Raw genomic sequence first — 676 nt, 5'->3', positions numbered from 1 at the left:
CTTTACTAAAAGACTCTAACATGGGATCTCACATATAAAAAATAAGGAACTAATCCACACACCAATAGGACCGCCTCTGTGACGAGGTCAAACCTCTCGTCACACCTCAAGCCTTACACACCACTACAAAGACACGACATTTGTTTCTTCATTGCTTGCACAAGCATAAATTGGTTAACAGTAACATATAAACATGATTTGGTGGTGATTTGTGAGCAAGAAAGTATCCAGGCTTTTGTCATACACAATATGCATTTGGGTAATCCATTTATTTGTTGTTTGTTAGATTTTCTTTCTTTTTGTTTCTTCCTCGACTGATACGTAATTGGGCCTATATTTATCAAAATACACACTTCAAGATTCTTCTACTACGTGTTTGATGAAATGCTTACACGACATTGTATAGCCAACAACTAACTAAAACTTGCACATGCATACGTTTGAATCACGATGGCTGGGTTACTACACAATTCACTTCTTCAAATTCATATTCAAATGTTGGAGAAGCCTTTTGAGACTAAATCAGCCATATGCAGTTTAAGATGAATCTACAAAAAGTCCAGCAAGCAGTCCCACAAGACAATATATATATATATATATATATATATATATATATATATATATATAGAGAGAGAGAGAGACTTGGGATCATGTGAGATCAGCCTGTTTTCGTGAG

The sequence above is a fragment of the Cynara cardunculus genome (assembly GCF_001531365.2).
Source record: "Cynara cardunculus var. scolymus isolate 2C chromosome LG 8, CcrdV1, whole genome shotgun sequence".
NCBI lineage: Eukaryota > Viridiplantae > Streptophyta > Magnoliopsida > Asterales > Asteraceae > Cynara > Cynara cardunculus.
Note: the sequence above shows the minus strand (reverse complement) of the source record.